Below are 10,157 nucleotides of genomic sequence, written 5' to 3' on the forward strand. Positions count from 1 at the left end.
AGCATGTAGCTTGAGTATTTTAAAAAATACGAAGTAAAAAACATCACGGTTGGGGTTAGGTAAAACAAACACATACATACATGATGGGGCCTATACTTTAAAAACAATATAGCATGGCCTTGAACTCTTTCCAATCCAGGTAGGGTTGGATGTGTGATATTTCACCCACACACAACCCACGAACACACACATGGACCGATAAGGCAGGCTCATATACGTACCTCCTCGACCTGACTCGTCGAGCTAAATGTACTAATGCATCGTCAGATGCTATGGGGGAAAGGTCTGTATAGATATCATGGCAAAATAAAAACCCTTAATCTTCCATGAGTCATTCCAAGAGTTGTAACTATATTTTATGATCATAATTAGTCTTTATGTATACATTATGGTTATAATTAACTACCATGTAAATAAGCCTTAAAATACATTAAATAAACATCATAACTCACCATTATGATCCACCAAAATTATAACAATGAAACTTGATTCTTCTTCAATGTGACATGAATTGACACATCTTTTTGTTAGGATCGCACAACAACGCACACACCCGATCTAGATGAACACCAAAGAATAGGATAGAGAAAATGTAAGGAAAACTCTGGCTAAAGGATTTATATTGATGAATACAAGTATGTACGTAAGAGAGAATATAGAGAATATAGAAAGTACATTTTCAAAGCTGTGACTGAGGGGATATATATATGGTTTAGCTTGCTGTATAGCTTTACCAGATATAACCATCTACTATATATAACTATCTACCATATATAGCTTTACCGGATATAGCTTTTTAGTATACACAACTATTTAATATTTATAACAATTTACTTTATATGTCATTTACCAAATATAGTTTTACTATGTATAACCGTTGACTCAGATATAAATAAGCTAACAATTTTCACACTTGGAGACTAATTCGAGTCAACCAATAATTTCATTCTCAAACGATCATGAATATCTTTACTGCACCATACCAATTGAGGTTTTGCACAACCTCAATATTCCAACATCAACACATTTTGTCAACATGTTTGCTGGAATCTTTGCACCCTCTATCTTCTCAAAACACATCATTATCTTCCACTAACCTGCAAGTGAAATGGTATCGCCTTCTGTGTTCTATCTTTAAATGTTAGACCGGGTTCCTCGCCAACTGTACGACACTCTGACTATCTCTATAAAGAATTTATTCGTGCTGTTTCTCGCCCAATTCTTTCAGATAGTCAGTCATCTATATCATCTTCTTTCCAGCTTCAGCTATTGCCACGTACTCAGCCTCAGTACAATTCATTTTTGAAGCCTAGACGTCCCATCATCCATGGCTTGCTCCCACTTGGTTGTATCCTCCAACTGTTGGGCCTCCTCAAAGGGTTGTGGTTCCCTTTCATCAGCAACAGATAGTGTAATGAAGGTACATACATATCTGGTACTTTGATAGTACTAGATGATCTTCTCAACACCGATTCAGGTGCCACTTGCTCTACTGCTGATTCCTCCACAACAACCTTAGGAGTTTGTTGTGTATCTGCTACAAGATCACTAGGTGGTTTTCTCCACAACTCAACCTCAACTCCCACTTGCTTTGTTGTCTTGGAACCTTGCTCCACATCTGGTTCCTCAGCAGTAGTCTCAGGAGTTTCTTGAGTATCTGCTACAACATCACTAAGTGAGTTTCCCTACAACTCAAGCTCAACTCCCACTTGCTTCGTGGTCTTGGAACCTTGCTCCACATCTGGTTCCTCAGCAGTAGATTCAGGAGTTTCATGATTATCTGCTACAACATCACTAAGTGAGTTTCCCTGCAACTCAAGCTCAACTCCCACTTGCTTCGTGGTTTTGGAACCTTGCTCCACATCTGGTTCCTCAGCAGTAGACTCAGGAGTTTCATGAGTATCTACTACAACATCACTAGGTGAGTTTTCCTCCAACTCAAGCTCAACTCCCACTTGCTTCGTTGTCTTCGAACCTTGCTCCACATCTGGTTCCATTTCCAATCGCACTTTCTTCAATTCTCTATCAGTCCTTGTGAAGCTAACTCGTTTCGGCTTGCTCATAACGTAGTTCTCACAATGACCTAGATCAACAGACTTTAGATCTTTTAAAACTCCTTCCGCAGCCAGCGTCTTCATTCCTTTCACGCTCATATGTCCAAGTTATTGTGCCATAGACTTGAATTTGAAGCACTCTCAGCAATAGCAACTATGTTCATACACCCTGCAGTGGTGTATAAGATTCTAGATTTTGAGCCACGTGCTACCACCGTAGCACCCTTCATAATCTTCCACGAACTCTTCCCTAACTTTGCTGCATAACCTATGCTGTCTAACTGACCAATAGAGATCAGATTCTTCTTGAGACCAGGAATATATCTGACATCCTTTAATGTCCACTGATTTCCTGTCGGAGTTTTTATGCAGACATCTCCTTTTCCTTTAATCTCCAAATCTTTGTTGTCCGCAAGATACACCTTCTCGAAATTTTTAGACTTCAAATTTGAAACAACTCTTTATTTGGAGACGAATGAAAAGATGCACCTGAATCCAAAATCCAGTATTCAATCGAACTATCCACGCAAAGGATTAGAGCATCCCCAACGTCGTCTGCTAAATTTATAGAATCATCATCATCTCCGGATTTGTGATTCTGCTTCCTCTTTGGTCTTGTACAATCTGTCCGAAAGTGACCTTTTTCTCCACAATTCCAACACGTTATGTTTGGTCTATTTGAATATTTTTTTCGGTTCTCTGATTTTGATCGCCCTTTGTTTCGGCCCTTCAGTTTACTTCTTCCCCGTTGGTCAACACTGAGAGCACTACCAAATGAATTTTCAATTTCTCGTTTGCGAATACTTTCGCTGAGAACTACATCTCGAATTTCATCAAACTTTAGTTTCTCAGATCCTCGGGAACTGCTGATTGCGGCAACAACAGTATCCCACGACTTGGGTAAAGATGACATCAAAATCAATGCTTTAATTTCATCTTCGAAATTAATTTCCACCGAACTTAGTTGACTTACGATCATATTGAATTCATTTATATGATTCATAACAGATCGACCTTCAGACATCTATAGATTGAACAATCTCCGCATCAAATACACCTTGTTCATAGCCAATGGTTTTTTATACATATTCGACAGCGCGTTCATCAGATCTGATGTTGTCTTCTACTTGATGATGTTAAACGCCACATTCTGGATAGCGTCAACCGGATCAGCCCTAAGGCTTGTCGATCCTTGAGCTTCCACTGCTCTGTAGTCATGGTATCTGACATCACCCCCAACAAAGGTTCGTGAAGACCTTTCTGATACAGATAATCTTCAATCTGCATTTTCCAGAAACCGAAATCGGATCCCTCGAACTTCTCAATTCCAATCTTTGAACTTTTCATCTTCACAGATCGTGGTGACTTCCGCATCGCTCTGATACAAGTTGTTAGGATCGCGATACAACGCACACACCTGATCTAGATGAACACCAAAGAACAGGATAAAGAAAATGTAAGGAGAACTCTTGCTAAAGAATTATATTGATGACTACAAGTATGTACAGTAAGAGAGAATATAGAGAATATAGAAAGTACATTTTCAAAGCTGTGTCTGAGGGGATATATATATGGTTTAGCTTACTATGTATAGCTTTACTAGATATAACCATCTACTATATATAACTATCTACCATATATAGCTTTTTACTATACACAGCTATTTACTATTTATGACAATTTACTTCATATGTCATTTACCAAATATAGTTTTACTATGTATAACCGTTGACTCAACTATAAATAAGCAGCAGGCTCCATAACCTAACACTTTGGATAATTTTGACAATATTTTCTTTACATTTTCCTTGAAGTTTATATTGCATGATTGATGTCTTGGTTCATATCATTATCCCTTGTTTTGTAAACGTTGGTCGCCATTTTTGCACTTGAGCAAGATGGATCTCTTTGCCTTGGATTGGTACAATTGATCCATCGCTAAACATCACATTTCCAATGAGCTTCTCATCAAGCGTCTTGATCTTTGTTCGATCTTCGATCATGTGGTTGTTTGCTCCGTTGTCAAGGTACCACATGTTGGTCTCCACTCGTCTTCTCCTTTTGTGAGAAGTTTTGCCATAACCTTTTCTTCATTGAGCATCAACAAGTTGGGCATCTTCTCGGCCAACATCAGTGCGGGCTTCGATCTTGCATGAGTGTGAGATTTGCCTCCTCATCTCGCTTTTCTTGCGGCACTCTACCGTATAGTGCCCATATTTTCCACAAGAGTAACACTTGATCATTCTCTCGTCCTTCTAAGGGTTAACAATGTTCGGAATTTTTGAGGTATTGTCACAGCCACTCCTCATGTGTGATTAAGAGGTTTTTTTTCCTTCTCTTTGTCTTCATAGCCACAAAGTCTCTCCTCATGAATCTTAAGACGACCAACGACCTGATGGTGTTACTATAACACGTGCAGAAGCAATTTGGATATTAGGCACTCTAAGTACATCAATTATAGTAAATTAGCTAGCATGTTCAAAAGCATTGAAACTCAGTCAGTTTGAATACTAACCTTGTGTAGTTCAAATTCATTTTTCCTCACGAACCGATTTTGAACCACCACTAGTGTCTTCCTTACTATTCTCTGGCCTTAGAACGGGATTGTGGAATCCGGTGAGTGACTAAACTTGATAGGAATTTAGTATATATAAAGAGAGAATTTTGAGAGATTTTCTCAAAGTTTTTCGAGAAGAATTTCCATGTACCTTGATCACTCTATTTATTGATCATATTTGCATGTTCATGCAAATTTGTGATTACCAAATTTTGACACTCAAAATTTTAATCAAATTTGTGGGGTTTATTTGACAAACATGCATGTTTGGTAAACCAAATTTTGACACTCAAAATTCCACTCAAATTTGTGGGGTTACGTGGCAAACATGCAAATTTGTTAAACCATATATTGACACTCAATATTCCATGGGCTTAAACATGGATTTTTCCAAGTCAATATTTTGACTTTTTTTTATTTTAATTCAACAATTAATTTAAATAATTAATTTCAAATCAAAATAATATTAAATGATTAATTAAACAATTTAATTAATATTTAACATTAAATCAAATGCCAATCCCAATCAATTTGGGCACATATTGATTTTGAATCCCTATTCATAATTAAAATATTTAAATATCTCCAATTCTCTCTTTTTATTTAGTTCATAATTAAAACAAAATGTGGTTAAATATATCGTATATATTTAGCGTATATTCCCTAATTTGAGTTCGAACACTTCGAACTCACTCGTCAAGCTGTTCTAAGGTTTAGTCCGATATGATCTAGAAGGGGGACCTAATAGACCTACAGATCATGGGCTCCAATGATCTGAGTTTAACCGACTAAACTCATTAACCTTATTAACCAACATTCGTTAACTACTAGGATACTCCACTATAGCTTAGTAGTTGCACTCCCCTCACTATAGATATATTTTTGTCCATTTGATATAACCATGATTAGTAAGTCGATCCTTCACAGATTGTTCGTAACTAGAGCTGGGTCAATTTACCGTTTTACCCCTAAAGTTACTTCTTGTTCCTTAAGTCTCACTTATCCTCTAATGAACAATTGGTTTGTGGTCCAACCACTAAACTGAATCCCTCTTAGGCCAATGAGAGGGTGGGGCCCCTTGTTCAAGACCTGAAGTCAGTACTTAAGGGAACAACCTCTCTACTGTCCTTAAAAGCGGGTAGGAGTGAATTCCATCTTACACCCTATGTCCCCAGCTATTCACTAGTCTTACCTCTGAAATTGGAGGCATATTGAGTCGGTGAACTCAGGCTACTCTCACCTATGCAAATATAAGGATGATTCCGAATAAATAGGAGTTCATAGTTAGCTCAGGATTAAGATCGAGTTACCTAGGTCATCAAATGAAAAAATCAGTCTCAATAGTAAACAACATTATAAAGTGAGAGTGGTTTTCTTCATGGTCCGATCTTATGCAATACTCATTGTATAGGACACCCCCACTCACATGTCTTCACATGTACAATTTAGTGATCACATTGTTTATATCATATACAAAAGTGGGCCGCATCCATAGTGTCCCCACAATAAGGTACTCAGCCTTATCCCTGTACTATAGATTATTTTGGCTATATACTTGAACTTGATCCACTCTTATGTCTCTACATATAGTTTAAGTAATCATACTATAACCAGAGTGTTCTTAGTTTATTGGATTTAGATTAATGAAGGTAAAATTCAATTTATTCAATAACAATTTTTGCTGAATAAACATCACTAATAACTTTATTGAAAACAGAATATGTTTTTGTTTACAAACTATGAGTTTTAGGACATAAAACCCAACACGACCTCCTCAACTGACACGTTCTTGAGGTTGCCAAACTACTCATTGCAGATAACAATTTGCATGAATCTTTGGGGAACAGCTTGAAGGAACTTCTTGACGACGGAGATCTCCTCCACCATGTCACCTAATGAACGGATGTTGCTGACGATTGTCGTTAACTGAAGGGAATGAACTCTTCATCCACGTAGTGGAAGTATTGAGAACCGTTTTGATTTTTATTACGAATTAAAAGAAAATCAATAAATACGAGATTTAAAACTCTACCTTTGTAGAAACCTTAGTTTGCAAGACTACTCGGAGTATTCCAACAATGTAGAAATTCTTCAACATTCCACAAGATCTTTCTTACTATGACTCGAACAAAAGGTCAAGGTTTGTGGGAGCCGCTTGAAAGAAAATCCCAAAGGAATTGGAGGAGAGTTTCGAAAATTCTCTCAAGATGTAATTTCATTCTCCAGAGAAAGTGGGAGAGATGGGTGTGTCTTTGGCTCAACCCGAGGGTCCTATTTATAGGGACTCTTAGAGAATATTTGCCAAATAATATATTTGCATATTTAATATATTAGGATATAACCTTATAACAATCATATTTAGATATTATAAGATATCCTAATATATATTTAATTAATTTGAATCTCATTCAAATTTCAAATATATTTTTATTTAATATATTAAAATACATTAATTGATTTAATATTTAATTGTATCAGATACAATAAATATATTTTTCTTTAATATATCTAATATATTAAATATTAATTTGAACCCTTTAAATTAATATATTTTTCTCCATTTATATTTACCATATCTAATTTATTAAATATTAACTTGAAAACTTCAAATTAAATATATTTTCTCAATTTATTTAATATAGCTAATATATTAAATATTAATTTGACATTTCAAATTAAATTTATTTTCTCCTTTATATTTAATATATCTAATATATTAAATATCAATTTGAAAACTTCAAATTTTCTTTCAAATAAATTGAACTTACTAACAGCATGGGGATGTTATGGACCTACCGATTATAAGTTCCAATGATATAAATTAATTAATTAAACTCTTTAATTAATCAATTTTCATTCATTAAATATAGGTCACTCCACTGTAGATCTAGAGTTGCACTCTTATGCACTATAGGACAAGTTATGTCCACTAATAGAACCATTACAAGGAAGTCGATTCTTCACGAGTTGTTCATAATTATAGCTAGGTCAAAAGTCCGTTTTACTCCTGTAATTACATCTTTCACCTTAAGTACCACTGGTTCTCTAAATGAACAATTTGTTTATGATCCAATCATAAACCAAGTCCCTCTCAAGCCAATGAGAGGTTGGGGCCCCATTATTCAAGTCCCGAAATCAGTAATTAAGAGAACAACTCATCTATTTTCCTTATATGGAAAGGAGTGAATTCCATCTCACGATATTATGTTCTCAACTCCCTATTTGGTCAAGTCCCCAAAATGGTAGGCATGTTGAATCGAATAAAAGAGTCATTCTCACTCATGTAAATCAAAGTACAAGCCCTTAGAGGCAGGATTACATAACTCACTCAGGATGAAGATCGAGTTGCATATGATCATCATGTGAAATATTAATCTTCTCAATTAACGGATTTATAAAGAGTGCTTAAATATTTCATGGTTCAGTCTTATACAAACTCATTGTATAGGATACCCCCATTTACATGCTTCCACGTGAATGATTTGGATCTAATCATTTGTAGCAATTACAAAGTGTGTGTATCAATAGTGTTACCCGGATAAGGCACCCAACCTTATCCATATACTATAGACTCTTTAGGTTTTTACTTGAATATGATCCTCTTGTATGTCAACCACATACTATTCAAGATTACATTAATAACCTTGGATTTTCATACCATGTACAATTAAATTACAAATAAAATAATATAAATTATTGTTAAAAACTAAGGAATAGGCCTTACAAGAAGCAGCAAGTCGTTTGGAGTATGCATAAACCTTAAAATATCATAAGGAGTTCTAGGGGCATTTTGGTCATTTTATCCCTAATTCTTGGTAAGAAGAATGTTAGGTGCCACTGAACGATAGGAGACCAATGTCCTCAAGACACAGAAAGTCAAGAAACATCTAAGACCTCCCACGCTAAAGCATGTTCATGACTCAGACTACGCTGCTTGGAACATATTAAGCCTTGAGCGTATGTATTTAGACTATGCCGCTTGGAACACATGAAGCCTTGGGCATAGGTATTCAGGCTATACTATAGGACAAGCCCTGGGTGCAGGGTTTCAGACTACGCTGCTTGGAACGTATGAAGCTTTGAGCGTAAGTATTTAGACTATGTCGTTTGGAACTAATTAAGCCTAGGACATAGGTATTTAGGCTGTATCACAAGACAAGCCTTGGATGCAAAATTAGACTACATAGCTTAAAACGTAAGAAGCTTTGGATGTAGGTTTATAGACCGTATCACAGCGCAAGCCCTAGATGCGGGTTCAGACTACGTCGCTTTGAATGCATGAAGTTTTGGACGTAGGTTCATACTGTGTTGCTTGAAACGTATGAAGCCTTGGACACAGGTTGTCAGGTTCATGACTAGTACCATAAATCCTAGGGGGAGTGTCTTGGAGAACGAAACAAGAACAAAACAAGTAACTAAGAACAAGACAACGAACAAGGACTAAAACATGGATCAAGATCTAAGTTTTGAAGACAAGAACCCAGAACCATAATACTAAGAGCCTTAGATTAGAACTAAGGTTGAGACCTCAAAATCCAAGGACCAAGGTCCTTAGGATAGATCTAGATAAGAACTCACAAGTCAAGAACATAACTAAAGGGCCTAAGTATTTACAACAAGAACCAAAACAAGAAAAGAAACATATAAGACCCCTAGCATATTAAGAACACTTTTAAGAGCCTACTGTCTTTGTACTCATTCCATGTTTTCCATGTTTTTCAAGTAAACAAGGAGCTGGTCAAGTTCGGAAGTGAACTCTAGAGTAGGTGCCATATACAAGTCTCACCATCATCCTACACATCCTTTTGTTTTAAATATTTTGTATTTGTTCCTAAGTTTATGTAACGACCCAAAATTTTCTACTTAATTTAAGGTCGCTACTGTATACATACCATAAACATTAAATGTGGAAGACTTCATTTAAATTCCATAAAACATAACCTTTAACTTAAAACACAGCCATGGACTTACGTGTTTCGAAAACATCTTTAAAATGACACAACAAAAGACTTGAAATAAAATAAATAAGCGTTTAAGTTTAAAACATTCTATTCTATCCAAAGTCTAAGAAAATCAATGCCACTATCCTATGCATGTGCCATGATCTTGAGTTGCGATGCCGTCGTCAGCCGTACAGGAATGTCTTGCCTTAACCTGAAAAATGTAGTAGCACATGGCTTGAGTATTTAAAGAAATACTCAGTAAGTGACCCCACTATTGGGGTTAAATGCGACAATCACATGCAATGAAATGATGGGACCTATCTTTCGTTTCGTTTCGTTTCGTCTTTCCTACGATGTAATCCTAACAGGTAATCGTAGACGTGTACCATATACTCTACACGCAGCCCATACGTGCGAGTATGGGCTCACTAGATAGTTCGCACACCGTTGGGCCACTGTCCCTAGCCGGTGGGCATGCTCTGGGGGCCCACCGAGACCCGTTAAAACTAAAACCGTCACGGCAGCGCTATGCAGGGCATAACGATCGTTGTCCTGCCATTTGGATGTACGCGTCCGTACCCTCGTGATGGGATAGGGGTATCC

At 36.6% G+C, this 10,157-nt stretch overlaps 1 long non-coding RNA gene across 1 annotated transcript in view; it reads left to right on the forward strand.

Annotated features, from left to right (window-relative positions):
- The first annotated feature begins 302 nt into the window (after nucleotides 1-302).
- Nucleotides 303-10,157, forward strand: part of LOC111438522 — a 21,081-nt gene continuing 11,226 nt past the window's right edge. Inside the window, exon 1 of the long non-coding RNA XR_002709681.1 lies at nucleotides 303-371. This is a non-coding gene — a long non-coding RNA (uncharacterized LOC111438522). The remainder of the gene's footprint in view (nucleotides 372-10,157) is intronic.

Source organism: Cucurbita moschata, unplaced genomic scaffold, assembly GCF_002738365.1.
Source record: "Cucurbita moschata cultivar Rifu unplaced genomic scaffold, Cmos_1.0 Cmo_Scf00076, whole genome shotgun sequence".
Lineage (NCBI taxonomy): Eukaryota > Viridiplantae > Streptophyta > Magnoliopsida > Cucurbitales > Cucurbitaceae > Cucurbita > Cucurbita moschata.